Source organism: Myxocyprinus asiaticus, chromosome 41 (genome assembly GCF_019703515.2).
Source record: "Myxocyprinus asiaticus isolate MX2 ecotype Aquarium Trade chromosome 41, UBuf_Myxa_2, whole genome shotgun sequence".
NCBI lineage: Eukaryota > Metazoa > Chordata > Actinopteri > Cypriniformes > Catostomidae > Myxocyprinus > Myxocyprinus asiaticus.
This window is the reverse complement of record NC_059384.1, coordinates 33432089-33453307: the sequence shown is the minus strand read 5'-3', so window position 1 is coordinate 33453307 and position 21219 is coordinate 33432089. Positions and strand designations below refer to the sequence as shown.

General features: G+C 36.1%; 1 protein-coding gene across 6 annotated transcripts in view; it reads left to right on the top strand.

The window, feature by feature from the left end:
• The first annotated feature begins 587 nt into the window (after positions 1-587).
• Positions 588-21219, top strand: part of LOC127431841 (histone-lysine N-methyltransferase 2C-like) — a 257762-nt gene continuing 237130 nt past the window's right edge. For 5 of the 6 annotated variants that reach the window (XM_051682434.1, XM_051682436.1, XM_051682435.1 and 2 more), the window contains exon 1: positions 589-854. The gene's annotated coding sequence lies outside the window, so the exon portion shown is untranslated. Of the gene's footprint in view, positions 855-21219 lie in introns of all 6 variants that reach the window. The other variant, XM_051682432.1, reaches the window with a different exon arrangement.

Here is a 21219-nt window from a genome sequence, read left to right as displayed (position 1 = left end):
TGGAAACGAAGTGGTTAATGGGGTTTTCGTTTTTATCATTGTATTTATTTATTTAAAATTGGCAGAAAAAAGCTCCATAGGGGACATAGCGTGAAATAATAACTGTTTTTTTAAATGCACCTGTAACTACAGCTTACAAAAAAGCGAAAGTAACGAGTTTACAAGCTGTATAAACATTCAGTCATTGATTGAGATTGATCTGAAATGCATACATTTTCAGACATGTAAGAGGTGTGATGTAAAAAGTGAAAATATTTGCTGACAGGGATATGTCCTGATCAAAGGGCCTGAGTGAAGTAATACAGCTTTGTATGCTGATAGGCGATGAGGGACTCAATCCAGTCAGTTAGTGAACTCCAGTTCCGCGTTTTACCATCTGCCGCTGACGACCGAAGAGACTTTCTACCCTGAGCGCGTCCCGATGTATCACTCCGCAGGGTCCGTGAGACTTTTTAAAATGTATCTCTGCGCAGTTGTTACAACAAATAGCATACACGTCTAGGACAAAACACCTCATGTATTCGTTTTATAAATGTTCTTTGTAAGTTGTGCTCAATTTAAAACAGTAACATTGTCTCAAACAGTAACGTGGGTCTATTTGTCCGATGCGCTGACAGGCGGTGTTTCGGTCTCTCTTAAACATGGCCACCATGATGGAGTAAACGCTACAACTTTAAAATTCATATAATCGAGGAAAACTATGTTTCTTTCACCGAAATGAGGAATGTTTCGACCTGAAATAGCATACCGAACGCCTAATCCACATGAGAGCTTTGGGAAAAGTTTCTTCTTGGATTACACACTGAATTAAGTTGGCTGGAAGCTGGAAAGGAAAAGAGAATTGCATCAATTCCGTAAGCACTCGCCACTCTTCCAGCATTTCACGCGCGTTTCTGCAGTGTTTATTTGTGTGTGTGTTTATAGTTGATGTTTGTCTCCAACGCGGGCTTTTGCGATGTTTAGAGTGCAAAGCAGGTGTTGTTTTTGTTTGCCAGCGGAAAGTGGCGATAGTTGGAGCGTGTGTGAGTGTGAAGAGTAACGTTGATATTTTGAAACATTGTTATTGAAGCATTACAGTAGTGACATTATAATGACACATTGTTATGAAGTAAGTCGTCTGACAGCGCACATGTATCATTTCGCGGGGTTCGTCTTTAATTTGAGTGAGATCTTTAACTAATGCCTCCTCCAACCCTCAGAATAAACAAAAGTATTACATTTCTTACTGATGGACCATAAAGGTCATGAAGGAAGTACTAAGATAAAGTTTATATCCATTTGCTTTCAGTCCAGAGTGTTTAATAAACGTCACACCGACGTTTGGTGTCTGAAAGTTGTGTTGTTTTCACATGGCTCCAGCCATCTTGCTCTAGTCAACATAAGAGCTGATATAACTAACTAGTTTCTCTGAATCCAGCCTACTTCATTCCCAAGGTTCATCTTCTGCTTTGGCATGTTGGTTGGTTGTGTAACTAACACCTCTCACTTGCCTTCTTCATCACCTGTAACTTCCCTTCTGAAAGTGGTGAGTGATTTTAATCACATATGGAGTTAGTACAGGACAGAAGATGCTTTTTCCAGTTGGAAATGGGTAGTTGACATGACATGCCAAACAGTGACTGCAGTGTGTCAGGCTATAATTCATTGAAAACGATTTCTTACAACATTTTTCTAATGCTTTCAAAATTCATCTGTCACGTTCAGGTTGCAGGACCATTTAAAGTCAAGATGAAATGAAAAGTGACTATTTACTTTCTTAATGCATGTTCCTGGTCTTTTTGTGCACAATTCGTTGGTGCAATTTATTACGAAGAAAGGCAAATTTCTTCGAATTCTGTCATGAAAATGTTATTACTAGGGCTATCAATCGATTATTTATTTATTTTCTCCCCAATTTGGAATGCCCAATTCCCAATGCGCTCTAGGTCCTCGTGGTGGCGTAGTGACTCGCCTCAATCCAGGTGGCAAAGGACGAATCTCAGTTGCCTCCGCGTCTGAGACCGTCAATCCGCGCATCTTATCACATGGCTTGTTGAGTGCGTTACCGCGGAGACATTGTGCGTGTGGAGGCCCACACTGTTCTCCACAGCATCCACGCACAACTCACCACGCCCCCCTCTGAGGGCGAGAACCACATTATAGCGACCACGAAGAGGTTACCCCATGTGACTCTACCCTCTCTAGCAACCGGGCTAATTTGGTTGCTTAGGAGACCTAGCTGGAGTCACTCAGCACACCCTATATTCGAACTCGCGACTCCAGGTGTGGTAGTCAGCATCAATCGATTATTTTTTAATTGAATTAAATGCATGACATGCTGATTAATTAAATTAATCGCAAATAGGTCAGTGACCTGTTAAATTATTCAAAAATATGGTACAAATACAATTTAAACAAAACAATGTCTTCAATACACCTCTTTTATGATGAACATGTTTTCAATTACTTAATTCAAAGTCACTTTGATATTATTCTGGGGCTTAAAGTCAGATATGTCATGTGGTTTTACCGTCCGGAGACAGTAGGAAAAAAAAAATAGCTGAAATTCAAAAAAAAAAAAAAAAAGAAAATGTTGGCACGTGTGTGCACTCATTTTTTTATTATTATTTATAAAAATAAATAAACAGTCAAACAATTTTGTTTTTAAATATGATTAATATTTGACTGTGTGTGAAGTTTACATTTTTTCTTTTTTTTTTTTTTTTGTCATATCCCTAAATATCAATATTTTGAAAATTTTTATGACAATGCAAATTTTGTTTAGGACATTTAATATTCTTGACCCAATTCATGATATTTGTAAAATATTTTTCACCCTGATGTTGATTAAGTTGCAAACACTCATGAATTCAGGGTAGTGGACAACCGATATATCACCGAGTCTGATAAATCGTCCGATATTCTGAATTATCTGTATCGGCCGATACAATAATAGACCAGTGTGCAACACAGTGTCATTTAAACGGTCCACATATCAGACGCGTGCTCACCTGTTTCATTCACCCTCTCTCTCCTCAACAGTTCCCTGTAACTTTAACTGTCTTTTCTAATAACAAAAAGGCAAATATCAATAAAAGTAATATCATATACCATCTGCAAATATGCGCATATCCAATAAACCAACCTTACACAACTTCAGCAGATCCAGCTTCCTGTGGAACGCTCATAAATCTTCCTCTGAAGCACGTATTCTAACAGTCTCTCCTCAAAAGTTCCCTGTAACTTTTCTTATGATAAAAGACAAATGTCAATAAAACTGATATCATATACCATCTGCAAATATGCAGCTATCTCGTTTAAACAGATGTAATTCACGAACCTCAAGAAAATCCAGCGTTTTCTTCCCGTCGAGCACTCATCTAATATCTTCCTCTGAAGCGTGTATTCTGTCAGCCAGAATCAAAACTTCAGGATCAGGATCAAAAGTTCCTCTGATTCACAAATCATGACGGTCAGACTGTGACAATCCAAGCTGGTGATCCAGCTCATTTAAACTGTCAGGAGATTGAATCCAGGGCATGCTGAGTGACTCCAGTCAGGCTTCCATAGCAACCAATTGGCCCGGTTGCTAGGGTGGGTAGAGTCACATGAGGTAACCTCCTCGTGGTCGCTATAATGTGGTTCGCTCTTGGTGGGGCGCGTGGTGAGTTGTGCGTGGATGCCTGGAGAATAGCGTAAGCCTCCACACGCGCTAGGTCTCCGCGGTAACGCGCTCAACAAGCCACGTGATAAGATGCGCGGGTTGACAGTCTCAGACGCAGAGGCAACTGAGATTCGTCCTCCGCCACCCGGATTGAGGCGAGTCACTACGCCACCATGAGGACTTAGAGCGCATTGGGAATTGGGCATACCAAATTGGGGAGAAAAGGGGAGAAAAAACTGTAAGTAGATTGGTGCTCGCGCTGGATCCGCACGAGTGCGTGAGTGCAACCTTAAAGTAAAAGTGCTTCACGTGTGCTGTAAGTAGATGTCTTATTCACTATGCGCTGTATGTACAATTGGTTTGATTCTGTATTTTTTGAGTAAATGTGACTGCTAACGTGGACATGCCATCCATGGTTGCTGGACTACTGTGTGTACTGTTATTTCCTTTTTCCTAATATCGTAACAGTTTCTTCATGTGCAAATAAATTACTACAATTTTATTTAAAATACAATATTATTTTATATTTTTATATTTTATATTATTTTTAGTAAATATAAATGTAGTAAATATAGTGTTAAATAAGAGTTTATGTTATTTACTATATCAGTCAGTTGCTGACCATTTAAATAAAGAATAAATAAAAATAAAATAAAGCTAAATAAATATCAGTACTGTATGTTTAGTATCAGTCAAATGCTGACCATTAAAATAAAGAATAAAAATAAATAGCTAAATAAACATCAGTATTACTGTTTAGTATCAGTCAAATGCTGACCGTTTAAATAAAAATAAAATAAATAGCTAAATAAACATCAGTAGTACTGTTTAGTATCAGTCAAATGCTGACCATTTAAATAAAGAATAAATAAAAAATAAAATAAATAGCTAAATAAACATCAGTACTGTTTAGTACCAGTCAAATACTGACTATATTAATACTGCAAGTCAGTTAGGGGCAGGTTGTAAAACGAGAAGCATTTACACCTGCCGAGATAAACAGCGGCAGCAGTGTTACAACGTATTCTGCTATACAAGTTCAGGGGAAACTTTCAACGGTGGAAAAGCAGACTTTTAAATCGTACATTTTATAAATGCAACAACTGGAATTGTTTGGTTGAAGGGGTTACCAAACTGTGAATCCTAAACAAAACAGTTTGGTGAATACATGTTTACACATTAGCTTCCACTCAGCTGACAAGCAATGAAAGTAGCTACGCGGTTAGCTAGTTAGCTATAAGCTCGTTGTCACAGAGAGTAAAAGATGGACCAGCATTGCATCTCACCAACTAGGTAACAACGTAGCGTGAAATCAACACTCAACAGACACAATCCACCACTGCACCGTTCTGTGCTGAGCTGCAAATAGATGCTCTGATGTTTACCTTTCAATCTGTTACATTACTGACTACACTGACAAACTATAGCTGGCCAACACAGCAAACAGATGTGATAAACATGAGTGACATGGTTGTCAGGGACAGGGTTAATGTTATATTAGTAATATTGAAAAGGGAAAATGATGGGGTCATTGTTTATTAACTTTCCAGTATGTATTTCACAAATTAGTTAGCAACTTACCGAGAAGACACCGCTCAATTCTGCACCGCCTAACTCCACACCGTCAGCAGAACCACCGTCAGCTCAGAGTCAGCTCTAATAAACAGTGACAGAGATGGAGCGTACTCTGCTGGACAAACTATGTTATGACACCATTGACACCATATAAAGCATTGTTTTCTGCATTATATGTTCTGAAAAAAAGTTTTCATATCTGCGCATATCGGTAAACATACGCCGATACCGATATATCGGTCGGGCACTATTGTCAATATTGCAGTGATTCTAAAGCACTTTTATTTGGCCATTTAGTTTCATTAAGAGTGCATCAGTAGAGGAATTTCACGATACTTCAGGGCTTTACAATTTATAAAAATAGCATAAAAATGGCGTTATGGTAATATGTAAAAATGGCAAAAGGCATTGATTAAAGACAGAAAAACATGGTCAGTGTACGCTTCAGAATAATCGAGTGACGCGAGGGTGGGCTCATATTTTTTGTGCTTTTTTAGCAGTTCACTTGCATTGTGAAAGAAAAGGACTGCAGATTCAAGCATACAAGTTATTATACAAATTTGTTCTACACAGTATAACAGGAAAGAAAGAGATGACAGTGTTTCATCAGATGTGGAACATTGTAAACTGTCAAATACACGGAGTACTTTCAGTGTCAAAATAAAAGCTCAAGGAAAAGGTGAATTAAATAGGACATAAGTATATTACTATTATATACAGGGATACTAACTACTTGCCTTTCAGCTAAAGTCACTTTTTTTCAATCTAATTTGCCCATATTGTTTGGTAAAATGTTCTTCATTTACCTGTTAAAATCACTTGGAATGGTTTGTTTAAGCTTAGACACTTTAAAAACTTTAAATGCAAAAAAAAAACATCAACTAAAAATGTATATCCAGAACACCTACTATGACTTTCTCACCCTTTTCACCTGAGTATGCATCCCTATTTATAAAACAAATCTAATCCTCAAAATAATAATGATAATTCAGTACTCTATTATAATAATAACCTTGACTGCGTCCCACAGTAATAATTTTGTATTATGCAGTATTCAACTGAATTCCAAAAAATACGTAGTTTTTGTACACCTTGTTCATTTGCAAAAAAAATATATGAAGGTAAATAATGCTTTTTAGTGAGCTATGTATCATATCAATTAAATTATTAGATTTAATTCTCCCTTCTCTTCATTTAGCATAAAATACTAGTGAATCTACTTGGCTAAATGGTTGTTTGGATTAAATAATTGTTCCTCTGATAAAAGAAATAAAAAAACAAACAAAAAATACATTTTGAACCATTTCAGAGCAAATACATAATTATCAAGATGTATATCGAATCTTGTCAACAGGCTGAAAAGTAGTGAGATACAATTTTTGTAGCCATATCGCTCAGCCCATTATGCATGCACAGTCAAATGAAGTACACTTTAAAAGGGTAACATTCAACTGTGCGCAGACACTAAGCGTTTGCGTCAAAACCAAAGAATGCTTTGAGCATTACCATGATATAAAGTTACTCATAATGTGACATATAATTTTTTCATATAGCCACCCCTAGTTGGTCCATGTACATATGCATCAGACAGAAGCTTTTGGAGTGTCTCACTGGTTTTCAGCATTATAAACGCAGCGTTTTAGGATGCTGTGTTAAGTTAATAGGAGTTGGAACTTTGAAAGTCATGTCTGGAGATCCCTGCATTCTGTTTTGCTTCAGCTGTCAAGAACAGGCCCTCATTCTGTGACTGCACTGCTTGAGAATTTGATGAGTTGCGCTGACTGCCCCTCACTGATGTGGCTCGTAAAAACTAGAGATGTGCATGAGTAATCATTCTGCACCAGCTACTCAAGTATTAAAATCACTACTCTAATATCGTAAATGTATTTTCCTTTCCGCATTTGCCTGCCGTGAGCAGCGCTGAATTACAATGTATTTTCCCTCTGAATCTCTCTCCAAATCTTGCAGTTACAATTGAGTCCTTTTGGGGGTGCTGTGGATGTGTGTCATCGAGGTGTTGGATAAGAGAAGACATGATGGCGCCTGTGCTTATAAAATGCTCGAATTTGCATTCCTTTTTTTGTCTCATAAGTTTTCACACCCCTATCAGAATTTATACAAATATAAGAGATAAAAGATTTTTTATTTTTTAGTACTGCCCTTCAGAATCTACATAACAGGTATTTACATAAAGTAAAATATGCATATAGTAGTGTGTTGCCTTCTTGAGCATCAGTGAATGTTTGCACCTTGTGTAATAGTTGTGTATGTGTCCCTCAATGGTCCTAAGAATCAAAAGCTGGATCTCACATCTCAAACACATTTTATATATAATATATATATACAGTGGTGTGAAAAAGTGTTTGCCACCTTCCTGATTTCTTATTTTTTTGCATGTTTGTCACACTTAAATGTTTCAGATCATCAAACAAGTTTAAATATTAGTCAAAGATAACACAAGTAAACACAAAATGCAGTTTTTAAATGAAGGTTGTTATTATTAAGGGAAAACAAAATCCAAACCTACATGGCCCTGTGTGAAAAAGTGATTGCCCCCTAAACCTAATAACTGGTTGGGCCACCCTTAGCAGCAACAACTGCAATCAAGCATTTGCGATAACTTGCAATGAGTCTTTTACAGCGCTGTGGAGGAATTTTGGCCCACTCATCTTTGCAGAATTGTTGTAATTCAGCCACATTGGAGGGTTTTCAAGCATGAACAGGTCATGCCACAGCATCTCAATAGGATTCAGCTCAGGACTTTGACTAGGCCACTCCAAAGTCTTCATTTTGTTTTTCTTCAGCCATTCAGAGGTGGACTTGCTGGTGTGTTTTGGATCATTGTCCTGCTGCAGAACCCAAGTTCACTTCAGCTTGAGGTCACGAACAGATGGCCGGACATACTCCTTCAGGATTTTTTGGTAGACAGCAGAATTCATGGTTCCATTTATCACAGCAAGTCTTCCAGGTCCTGAAGCAGCAAAACAGCCCCAGACCATCACACTACCACCACCATATTTTACTGTTGGTATGATGTTCTTTTTCTGAAATGCGGTGTTACTTTTACACCAGATGTAATGAGACACACACCTTCCAAAAGTTCAACTTTTGTCTGTCAGTCCACAGAGTATTTTCCCAAAAGTCTTGGGGATCATCAAGATGTTTTCTGGCAAAAATGAGACGAGCCTTAATGTTCTTTTTGCTCAGCAGTGGTTTTCGTCTTGGAACTCTGCCATGCAGGCCATTTTTGCCCAGTCTCTTTCTTATGGTGGAGTCATGAACACTGACCTTAACTGAGGCAAGTGAGGCCTGCAGTTCTTTGGATGTTGTTGTGGGGTCTTTTGTGACCTCTTGGATGAGTCGTCACTGTCGCTGCGCCATTTGTGGATAATGGCTCTCACTGTGGTTCTCTGGAGTCCCAAAGCTTTAGAAATGGTTTTATAACCTTTTCCAGACTGATAGATCTTAATTACTTTCTTTCTCATTTGTTCCTGAATTTCTTTGGATCTCGGCATGATGTCTAGCTTTTGAATATCTTTTGGTCTACTTCACTTTGTCAGGCAGGTCCTATTTAAATGATTTCTTGATTGAGAACAGGTGTGGCAGTAATCAGGCCTGGGTGTGGCTAGAGAAACTGAACTCAGGTATGATAAACCACAGTTAAGTTATGTTTTAACAGGTAGGGCAAACACTTTTTCACACAGGGCCATGTAGGTTTGGATTTTGTTTTCCCTTAATAATAACAACCTTCATTTAAAAACTGCATTTTGTGTTTACTTGTGTTATCTTTGACTAATATTTAAACTTGTTTGATGATCTGAAACATTTAAGTGTGACAAACATGCAAAAAAATAAGAAATCAGGAAGGGGGCAAACACTTTTTCACACCACTGTGTGTATATATATATATATATATATATATATATATATATAAATTAGAGCCCGACCGATATGGGATTTTTTTTGAGACCGATACAGATTTTAGAGGGGGAAAATTCACCGATTACCAATATGGTGGCCGATATATTAAATTTTTGAGCTGGAATGAAAACAAACCTTTTCTATGTGTATATTTCACAGATTTTGCACCGAAATGACTATGCAAAGGTACTCCGAAGGCTGCTTTCTTCAACATATATTTTTATCAAAGCATATTTGACATTATTATTATTCATTGTCAACAAATTCTAGAAATGAACACTGAGAAAATAAAGAATAAATAAAAATACAATAAATAGCTTAATAAACATCAGTATTACTGTTTAGTATAAGTCAATTGCTGACCATTTAAATAAAGAATAAATTAAATAAAAATCAGTACTGTATGTTTAGTATCAGTCAAATACTATATATATATATATATATATATATATATATATATATATATATATATATATATATATATATATATATATATAATTAACTTGGAGCAAAATGTTTGGAATAATGTACAGATTTTGCTCTTATGGAAAGAAATTGGTACTTTTATTCACCAAAGTGGCATTCAACTGATCACAGTGTGTAGTCAGGACATTAATAACATGAAAAATAACTTTTACAATTAGATTTTTTTTTTCAGAACTTCTTAAACTACTTCAAAGAGTTCTCATCAAAAAAAATCCTCCACGTGCAGCAATGACAGCTTTGCAGATCCTTGGCATTCTAGCTGTCAGTTTGTCCAGATACTCAGGTGACATTTCACCCCACACTTCCTGTAGCACTTGCCATAGATGTGGCTGTCTTTTCGGGCACTTCTCATGCACCTTACAGTCTAACTGATCCCACAAAACCTCAATGGGGTTAAGATCCATAACACTCTTTTCCAATTATCTGTTGTCCAATGTCTGTGTTTCTTTGCTCACTCTAACCTTTTCTTTTGTTTTTCTGTTTCAAAAGTGGCTTTTTCTTTGCAGTTCTTCCCATAAGGCCTGCACCCCTGAGTCTTCTCTTTACTGTTGTACATGAAACTGGTGTTGAGCGGGTAGAATTCAATGAAGCTGTCAGCTGAGGTGTCTATTTCTCAAACTAGAGACTCTGATGTACTTATCCTCTTGTTTAGTTGTACATCTGGTCTTCCACATCTCTTTCTGTCCTTGTTAGAGCCAGTTGTCCTTTGTCTTTGAAGACTGTAGTGTACACCTTTGTATGAAATCTTCAGTTTTTGGCAATTTCAAGCACTGTATAGCCTTCATTCTTCAAAACAATGATTGATTCTAGTTTCTTTTTTTGCCATTTTTGACCTAATATTGACCTTAAAATATGGAAGTCTATTGCATACGGTGGCAACTCAAAGACAAACACAAAGACAATGTTAAGCTTCATTTAACGAACCAAATAGCTTTCAACTGTGTTTGATATAATGGCAAGTGATTTTCTAGTATCAAATTATCAATTTAGCATGATTACTCAAGAATAAGGTGTTGGAGTGATGACTGCTGGAAATGGGGCCTGTCTAGATTTGATAAAAAAATGACTTTTTTCAAATAGTGATGGTGCTGTTTTTTACATCAGTAATGTCCTGACTATACTTTGTGATCAGTTGAATGCCACTTTGGTGAATTAAAGTACCAGTTTCCTTCCGAAAATCTGTATATTATTACAAACTGTTGGCCCCCAGTGTATATATACAGTATTGTGCAAAAGTTTTAGGCACTTGTGAAAAATGTTGCATAGTGAGGATGTCTTCAAAAAATAATGACATAAATAGTTTATTTATCACTTAATGTCATTCAAAGTCCAGTAAATATAAAAAAGCTAAATCAATATTCGGTGTGACCACCTTTGCCTTTAAAACAGCACCAATTCTCCTAGGTACACCTGGACACAGTTTTTCTTGGTTGTTGGCAGATAGGATGTTCCAAACTTCTTAGAGAATTCTCCACAGTTCTTCTATCTAATAGTGTTCTCAATTGCTTCGGTCTCTTTATGTAATCTCAGACTGACACGATGTTCAGTAGGGGGTTTTGTGGGGGCCATGACATCTGTTGCAGGGCTCCCTGTTCTTCTATTCTAATTTTTCTATTTGCAAAAGTAATGTTTGGGAGTCTAACATTTATATTTCCTATTGACACACTAAAGCTGAAGATATAAATAACCATCTTAAGACAATTGCTTTTGTGAAACATCTTATGTGCCTAAGACTTTTGCACAGTACTGTGTATATATATTTACACACACACACACACACACACTACCGGTCAAAAGTTTTGAAACACTCATTCTTTATTATTTATTTATTTTTTCACAACTATGGAATAACATAAATGGAACTATGGGAATTATGTTGTGACTAAACAAAATCCAAAATAAATCAAAACTGTTATATTTTAGCATCTTCAAAGTAGTCACCCTTTGTCTAGAATTTGCAGACATGTACTCTTGACATTTTCTCAACTAACTTCTTGAGGTATCACCCTGGGATGCTTTTTAAACAGTATTGAAGGAGTTCCCATCTATGTTGGGCACTTATTGGCTGCTTTTCTTTATTATTTGGTCCAGGTCATCAATTTCAATAATGTTTTTTTTTTTTATTTTATTTTATTTATTAAATTTTAGATTTATAATGAAATAAATTAATATGGTGGCACAATTATATTTTTTGTCTACAAACTAATTTCAAACATTTAAGCATACGCCTTCAAATCAAAAGATTTTTAAGATCATGAGAAACATTTCAGTCAAGTGACCCCAAACATTTGAACGGGTGTGTGTGTGTGTTTGTGTGTGTGTGTGTGTGTGTGTGTATATATATATATATAATTGTTTTATAATATTGTCTTAGTCTTTCTTTATTGTGACTAGCTGGCCCAGACACAAAGACTACAAGAGTGCAAATTGAAAGAAATCCCATGTGCAGTTTATTGTGCTACTCCAGTCCCAATCAATAATAACCGGGGGGAAAAAAAGATTTGGTACATAACACAGGACTTTTAATTATAAATAATGCCGAAATACACATGGGAGTACTCTTTTGAAATGCCTGCGCTCCCAGTTGTGAACTCACTGATGGTTGATTCGCTGAGAAAGTGACTTGAATTCAAACTGCTAACCTGTGCTCCTGAGTTCAAACGAGCTCTTGTCGGGTGATTCATTATAAAGACCCGGTTCAAAAGAATAATTTGTTCACGAATGGAACATCATGGCTCATGCGGTGTTTGTTGCGTTCAGCCAGCGAGCTCATATCCTCAACAGAGCGGGTGAAAATCGGTGCGAGACACACTAGCGCTCTAAAGATGTAATTTATAACTCAAGATGATATCTGATGAAACCGCATATAAAAGCACACATCCTGACTGTCGCCAATGGTGACTAGATTTTTAATTATTGTCGCCATCCTTTATTTTTGATCGCATTTGCGACCATTTTAGTTGCAGTGTGAAGCCCTGTACTTGTAATATTTTGAATCTTATTGAATTCTTCTCTATTTGATTTCGGTGCTTGTTGGAGTCATACAAACCAACAGACGATGATCTGATTTTATGAGGGAAAGAGGAGTTTATCAGACCAGTGTGTGTGTGCGTGAAATCTCTGAAAACCAGCAGAGCGCATTTTATAAAAAGCAAACTTTCACCATTTATTTTTGTAAATAATAACTTGTGAAATGATAAAAGTGTGATAGCCTTCATGTGGAATCAGAGTTTATATATGTGCTTTACCCTCATGCTGTCAGTATTGGTTTCTGTGTAAGCTCCAGTTGAGAGCAAATATTATTGCTATTATTTTTCAATCTTTTTTGTTTTCAGTTTTTATTAATGCATGATGTTCATTTCATTGTTTCACAAAAAAAGCAAAATTTAAGTTATCTTATTTTAAAATTCTTGGTAACGTTTGTTAATAAAACAAATTATAAATCATACATGTCATACGTGTTATTTTTAACATGCATTTTAATTTACGAGTAATCGGGTGCTAGTTTTTTTGGGGGGGGGGGGGGGATTACAGTACTCGACTAAAATTTATTTTTTTTAACACGTTATTTTATTTTTTGCTATTGTTGTTAAATCTACAGCCCCATCAATTACTTGCTCTTCCTCTAAAACGACTTTGGCTGGTGTCACCAAGCCCTCTTATTTTTTTAACCCCTCCCCTCCAAACCCCTGTCATAGGGCTGGGGGATAAAATTATATATATATATATATATATATATATATATGTATATATATAAAAATTCCCGATATCTTGCCCATGCTTTACATCTACACAATCGGATCAGGTATGTGTCGCTAAAAACACAAGCAGTTCAACAAAGTTGTACACACAGCTAGTTAACTGAATCACAGTCATGAAATCAGCCTGTTAGGAAGTATTAGCAGGCAACCCTGCTGTCATGGAAACGGGCAATGAGGCTCAGTAGCCGCTAGCTAACAGCTAGCTATCCTGCTAATTTAATATCGTTGTGTACCGAACAACACAGCACTGACAATGCAATACAGCTATCGACTGAGCACAACAACAACTCCAACATCAACACCATTGCAGTTTATTTATGTAGTATTTAGTTAAATGTTTCTTTTTATGATCCATAGCATTGTCACAGGCAAGAAAGTGTTTCTTCTTCTGGTGATGTTTATTGGCGGTTGGCAATCCATCTTTTGGTGCACTACCGTCACCTATTGAGCTGGAGTGTGGAGTGTCACAAGAAAGTCTTTCAGTGGAGTCAAACATCAGCAGAAGATTGGCTAAATTTAATCAAAAAGAGGTCACACACACCTTATGTAGGATTAAATCCTAAACTGAGTATACTTTAAAGATAGATTACCCTTTAAAGGTAGATTACAGCATCCAACAGTTTAAGCCTTTTTAGTGCTAAACAATTTATTAAAGCAGTGTCAGACAGAATCTGCAGAATGACTTATGACAACACCTCTAATAAACTTTTGGATTATGCATAACAGGAACATTGATCACAGCAGAGGATTTTGACGTCCAACAGTGAACAAATGGCGCTTTGATGGCTGTAGCAGCGGTGCTATAAAGGACTAAATGTAAAGAATTAAAGAGACAAAACTTCTCAGAGAGAAAACCTTGTTAATGTGGAAGTTTTTCATCAGGGAGGCTATTTTAAAATAGTTTGGCTCAAGAATCGCGATTTGTAACAGAATCGATTTTTTTAACAAATTTTTTAGCTCTAGTAAATGGTGAAGCACATCTAAATAGTGACCACAGCATCTAAAATATAGGCCTACACTTTCCCCTCATACATAAAAATAGATTTAATTTTCAGTCTTGATGTTGAATTAAAAAAAGTTCATGTCCATGTTTTTTTTTTTTCACCTCCCCAAAGCCCCTTGCTTATTCTACAGCACCTAAAAGTGGTCAGCTAATGCTCATAATAGGAGAACAATTTTCACTTTAAGTGATTTAATGAGCCACATGAGAATTGGTTAAATTCAGCTACATCAGTGGACTTCTCCAGAGCATTTCAAATCTGTCCTTTTCATCACAGTCTGCTAGGTCCAAGCTGCTTGGTCTAACAAAATCAGCTCATATTTGAATTCTCTGAGCAGGAAAATGGCCTGGAAAGCAAAAGTTTCCTTTCAGTGCTAATGCATGCCTCAAAAGTAACTGCAGCACTAAAGAGTGTTCTTGTTTCAATGTAGAGCTTTCACTTTATTGATGGCTAGAATGACAGTCATGCATTATTATTATTTATTTATTTTTTTGCAATAAAACACAATAATGCCTGGATGTTGTTTGGTGATAAATGCGTTCAGTGATCATTTTATCAGAAACCTTCTGGTTTGGGCTAGTTAAAAGACTGATTCACCCAAAAATGAAAATTGTGTCATTATTTACTCCCCCCTCATGTCGTTCTAAACCCATAAGCTGTCGTTATTTCCATGGAACACAAACTGAGATTTTTTTGAAGAATGTTCACACGAGGGCTAAATGATTATTCGAAGTAAAATAGAAATCGCGATATGACTTTGTGCGAGTATCAAACCCCAAGGGATGCAATATAATTAAATAAATAGACTGCATGCGCTGCTCCCTGCGCTTCCTTTGTGCGCAGTGCTGTTCTACAATAATATAAAATAATAATTATTAATAAATAATTTATCATAATATTTTATTTAATTAGCCTAGTGTGTATAACTTTGCCGAACTGTTTGCGTTTTTAGCCAAACGTACCTGATTTGTCTAAATGTAGAGCATGGGCTAAATATAGAAAATTACTCAAGTTTGTCATTGATATCGAAAATTATTGTTTTTCTATAAATATTGATACTGTTTCATTGCCCAGCCCTAACTTTGGGTATTTAAAATGTTGAACCTTCAATGCTTCTATGGCGAACTCAGAATCCCATCTTGCATTGCAGTTTAAACAATATGGTGGCGCACATAGCCGGCAAGCTCATCTTATCTATCATAATCAATCATTATAAACATCTAAACACCACATTATATGTTTGATAATATATAATCTGTCCTCCAGTGCATCTGCTGTGAAGTGTAAGGTACGGTTTATTTTAATTACAGTGCGCATTAAAGAACTCATGCTAGCGGATCCATCAGTACAGGAGAAACTCACGTGCGAAAAGGTTAACCAGTTTTTAAATTGTGTGGAAAAAAGTGTCTTCTCATGCAGGGAAAACCTCCAGATCTGATGTTACATCTACATCATGCCACAGAGTTTAAGATGATGATGAATGTAAGTGAAAATACATTAGGTAGGCTATAACTTTAACTATGGGCTAATAAATTACAGAACCCCTTACATAAGAAATACAATCAGATGTTTGTGCTTGCTGTCAAACTCGCCGCAGCGCTTATATGCAACCTTATGACAGGCTAAATGTTATTTATTTTCTTAACCCTAAAAATAGCAAGAACATAATGATACCATAGAAAATAAATGTATTGCTGTTTTACAACACATTAGGTCATGTTTTCCAAGTATTGCTTTTATTCATATTCATGGTGTTACTATAGTAAAACTGTAGTAAGCATGTTTTTTTTTTTTTTCTCTCTCCAGAGTGACTCCATAATTTTGGTTTTCCTGTATTATTACGATGGTTTTATGATGGAAAATATGGCTTAAAATATGGTAACTGTTGTAAAACCATGATAAATTTTGTTGTTTCTCTGGTTTTACTTCAGATACCATAGTTCAGCTCTGGTTATTGTAGTAAAACCATGGGGAATTTTCATAAATGATGGATAAAGCTATTGCGAGGAAATCTAAAAATAATTGCTGGGGCACGCAAACGTTTTTGTGAGGGAATGCAACACTTGCGAGTTGATGCAAACTATTTCAGGAAATAAATTCCCTCCCTGTCCTCTAAGGGGCTCCATAGAAAAGAGCTGTGTAAAGACTCTTGTGTTCCTCAGAAAAAAACATCAACAGCATACAGGTTTGGAAAGACATGAGAGTGAGAAAATAATGGCAGAATTGTCATTTTTGGGTGGACATCTCCTTTAATGTCCAATCCATCAATCAGGCTTGTGCTGTTGAGTTTCAAGTTGCTATTTTGTCACATTAGTCTCAGTGAGAAGTTACTGAGACTAGTATCTGGTGAAGGATTGACTTGCCCTAGCATGCTCAGTTTACCGTAATCCAGCATTACCTGGAATGAAATCTAAATTCAGGAGTGCCGGGTTTGATGTGGTAGCAGTCACTGAATTGATCTGTAGTTCTTCATTGTGTAACAATGCTGGTCTGTTGAACTTCTTTTGAGTCTTGAATAGTCAAAGTATTGGTTTAAATAGAAGGTAGGCCTTTATTGTTATTGGCTTGCTTTATAAATGTTTATATATTTTTTTTACTTATTTTATATTTGACAATGGGGGGTTTACATCTTCAGTTCAGTCCATAAACTTATGTGAATGTATTAACTAGTGTATGAGTGTGTGTATGTGATTGTCACCCTACTTTACAATATCTATAATATCTTGTTCATGAATCTAATGAAATAAAACCGATGGACATATCATTAACCTTCAAATCGTTAAGCTTTTCCCTGCAATTGAATGACAAACAGTCCTTAGTGGCTCAGCTTTTTAAGACCCAGTGAAATTGAAATGGGAGTTCTTTGACTGTTAGGCCTCATCTGTTACATTTTGGGGAAATGGTTAACCCAAAAATATTCTCACGGCTTTTTGCTTTATAATGAATGTGAATAGTGACTCTGAACTGTCAAACTCCTAAAAGCACCATAAGCAAAAGTAGTTGATTTTGAAGTCTTTTGAAACCATACGATCGATCACTTTGTGTGAGGAAAAGACAGAAAATCAAGTTGTAAATCACTCACAAATCTAATCATCATTGATTCAAAGGTCATTGGTTCCTGCGTGTCTTGTGACCAAACTTAATGACATCAAACCTGCACCGGCGTAGTTGCCATATTTGATTTGGCTGCTGCAAATGGGAGTTGATCCCTCATTTGATCAGGTCAATGAGTTGATCTAAATGAACTTTTAGCAGATAAACACATAATTTACAGTATTTATCTTCAGGGGAAACAAATATACCAAATACAGTATACAAAATATATTGACAACACATCTTGTACTGCACAGATGTTTGTCCACTCAAAGTAATTCTAGATTGAGAATGTCCCTCCAAAAGAGACCAAAGTTTTTTGCTATATATCAATCATGGGACAGAAGTATGAATATCAGAAGAGTGAAGATGATGGAACAGTTTGCAAATCAAAGATTCATATATTTGTTTTTTTTTTTTTCAAAATTGAGAATGAGATGAAAGTAGTCCCAAAACCAGGTCTGCTTGGAGACCTTAAAATACATTTCTATTCATCATATTCTTACAAGGAATGCTTCAGGTGAAATACAAGTTAAACTCTATTGACAGTGTTTGTGGCATAATGTTGATTACCACAAAAAAAGTATTTCAACTAATCCATCTTTTTATAATGAAAAAAAGAGTGTAAGGCATGTGATCAAATTAAACATGTTCAATTGACAAAACATTAATTACACACTGTTTCAAAAATACAGCCACAATACTTAAACATAATACGTGCTAACATGACTCCACTGTGATAAAATCACAATAAATCTGTGGAAAGGTATCCAGTATTTCAACTTCATTGTCTTGACGTTGTCTTTAAACCGGCCTAAATCCCTGTAACTTTGGCACAATGTTAAGGAAACCAAAAAGAGAGTTAACAGGACTTTGAGTTTTCGGTTTTCATCGTCTTCTGTTTTTGAACAGAAGTTCTGTTTGTGTTGTCTTTTCCGTAATCAGACGTATTGAGAAGATGCAATGGAAGATGTGCGTCTCTGAAGGTCAAAACATACTTTACACAAGTATGTGAACACAGACACATCTTGCAACGCAAACTCGATTCCACGCGTTGCATTCTCAATGTTGCCACGAGGCGCTATAGCAAGATAAATGTAGATTTTAGAGGAGTAGTTTGACCTGTCCATAAGCCTGCTTATATCTAGAGGTTGACCAATATATCGGATTAACAGATTAATTGGGGCAAATAGTTGCATTTAACTATCGGCTATCGGAAAAAAATAAACTACTATAGTTCTCGATAGTTATTTTTGGTTTTATTCCTTTGTTGTCGGAGCTAGAGTGTTCAACAGTCTGAACTCCTTGGTTCAACAATATAACGGCACCCTCTAGAGGTTAAATAAAAAAACCAAAAAAACAATCACTAACTCCTCGGAGTTTTTGCAGCGTGACTAGCCTATTTATAGAGACACTTCAAAAGTGGTTTAAAACATCGACAGAGAAAAGCCAAGGTATGTATACAATACACGTTATTGTTATTGTCGTTGTACAATAAATCAGTCATTTAAGACAACAGAAAGTTTAATTAATTTGATAATTTGTTTACAACTAATCGCTGCACTGGAGATCTGCATTGGCGAGAAGGTGGAGAGGATGCTAACATTAAAGCTAACATTAGCTGTTAGCTAATCAATATTATATTCAACATTCTTAGATAATTTTTTCTTCTGCAGTATAGCTGCTAAAGTAAATATCAAGTCAAGGATGGAAACCTTTCCTCTTAATACACTGTTTTGAATTTTAAAAAAGTCACATATGAATTCATGCAGATTTGTTGAGTTTTTCTTTTTTTTTTTTTATCGGGTTTAAAGGCATCCAGTATGTTTCAATCAGGTTATAAACTTGAGTGCTCCGAAGATGTTTTGTTTCTAAGTGAATTTATAAGTTAATTAGCAGTAGTAAATCAATCATTAATGCCAACCTTCTGCCAACCTTAAATTAACATGTTGCCTAAGTTTTTGCTTTTGCTTGGCAGTTCACTTGCATCAGAAGACCAAGCACTAACAAATTACATTGCGTGAATGCACAGGCACCGGTTTTAAAGTTTTATGTTTTATAGTTGTTTTGACAATAAAGTTTCCCAAACATTTATCCATTCTGAAAAATGTACTTCTGTCCAATCTAACAAATTTTATGACATAGTTATGTACAAAACAAACAAACAAACAAAAAGACAAGAGCATGGTAAATTATATACATCTGAAATATAAATTTGATATTCGTGAGAGGGCACATTGTTATATAATTCAATGTGTTCATGTAAAACATAATAAATACAGTGCCATTTTAAATTTCCCTTAAAAAACTTGAGTTGATTTTATTTCTATCCCTTTTTCTCTCTCCCTTTCTTGTACATCATTCATATATTTAATATGACATTAAAGGTGCTATATGTAATATTTTTAGTGTACTAAATCAAAAAAATGACCATAATATGTCATTAGAGAATTAGGAATATAGGTTGAAATATTGTCTTTTTCCGATAACAATGCTACAGCCAGTATATTCTACTTTGAAGTTTCCTTTCTGGGCCGGAATTTCTGTTTATGTTTTGGCCTGTGTGATCCCGCCCACTGCCCACTCACCAATAGTATTTCGACACCACCGGGTTGCCAGATTTAAACAAGTTTGCAGGCAAACAACACTGCGTGCTGCAGCCATGTGAGCCAGCAAACGAACTGGATCAGAGATAACAGATTCCACCTGACCTAAAAAGCCTCGCCATCCATCTAAAAACCACCATGACCAGAGGCGTAGTAAAACAAGGATAAATAATGGAGATGCCTTTGGAAGATGGAGACAGCTTAAAGCCCAGAAATCCTTTAAAATGGATGCTGAGTTGGCTAATTCTGGCAACCCACATGAGCTTGGAGTCTGGGGCGGGGCAGACAACTCTCCAATATTTTGAATTTGGACTGCAGTACCCATTTCAAATGCTTGTTGTCAATCTTACATATAGCACCTTTAAAATAAAACATATTGTGAGTAGTGATGAAGCATACAGGTGCTTTTTGGCTTTGTAAGGCAATGTTTTATATTACTGCTGAACAACTAACCCAGTTGACCTGTAATATTTTTAGTGCTGTCAGTCGATTAAACATTTTTTATCGCAATTAATCGCATAATTTTTTTGGTAGTTAATCACGATTAATCGCAGATTTAAAAAGTGCTGAAATTTGACACTATATAATACTTTTATTGTCAAAATTCATTTATTTCCATTCTAGGAAAGAAAACAAAAAAAATATGTTGCAATATAATGCTTTAACACTTTCCAAACAAAGTCTTCAACAGTAAAGATAGAAATGCACTAAAATATCACCAATTCAAGTAACATTAAACGTTTCCCAGAGTCTAAGTGGGAGTTTGTCTAATTGAAAACTAGTCCCCACATAGGTTGCATATTCATTGCAATGGGCATTAAATCTCTTTAACTCTCATCCTCCACAATATTAATCTGCTGGTAGACTGTGGCTATCCACTTTCCTACAGCAATTGTGAAGCTGCATTTATGATTCGTGTCAGGGCGGCATTGCCAGCGTCAAACGGCACTTTGATCTCACCATGAAAAGTGCTTGCAAACAAACACACTTACCAAGGCTGAAAAATACTTGATTTTTATCACAAGTCCAATCTGGGCTTGCTTTGTACATCAGATAGTGCCAAGAGCTCCTTTCTCCATCATTTTATCACTGACAGGGATGCTCTGTCAGAGATTATTTTATTTACTGAGATA